This window comes from Bison bison, unplaced genomic scaffold, assembly GCF_000754665.1.
Source record: "Bison bison bison isolate TAMUID 2011002044 unplaced genomic scaffold, Bison_UMD1.0 scf7180017864166, whole genome shotgun sequence".
Taxonomy (NCBI): domain Eukaryota; kingdom Metazoa; phylum Chordata; class Mammalia; order Artiodactyla; family Bovidae; genus Bison; species Bison bison.
This window is the reverse complement of record NW_011494738.1, coordinates 281,217-281,896: the sequence shown is the minus strand read 5'-3', so window position 1 is coordinate 281,896 and position 680 is coordinate 281,217.

The window sequence follows — 680 nt, the reverse complement described above, 5'->3', positions numbered from 1 at the left end:
CCCAGCATCAGTCTTTTCCAATGAGTCAACTCTTCACATGAGGTGGCCAAAGTACTGGAGTTTCAGCTTTGGCATCATTCCTTCCAAAGAACTCCCAGGACTGATCTCCTTTAGAATGGACTGGTTGGACCTCCTTGCAGTCCAAGGGACTCTCAAGAGTCTTCTCCAACACCACACTTCAAAAGCATCAATTCTTCGGTGCTCAGCCTTCTTCACAGTCCAACCCTCACATTCATAGATGACCACTGGAAAAGCTATAGCCTTGAGTAGACGGAACTTTGTTGCCAGAGTAATGTCTCTGCTTTTGAATATGCTATCTAGGTTGGTCATAACTTTCCTTCCAAGGAGTAAGCATCTTTTAATTTCATGGCTGCAGTCACCATCTGCAGTGATTTTGGAGCCCCCCAAAATAAAGTCAGACACTGTTTCCCCATCTATTTGCCATGAAGTGATGGGACCGGATGCCATGATCTTCGTTTTCTGAATGTTGAGCTTAAGCCAACTGTTTCACTCTCCTCTTTCACTTTCATCAAGAGGCTTTTTAACTTCTCTTCACTTTCTGCCATAAGGGTGGTGTCATCTGCATATCTGAGGTTATTGATTAGCATATTTATGATAGTCTCATCAACCTAGATGGATGGTCTATTAATGCTTTCATATATTCCCTTTCACTCTTTTAA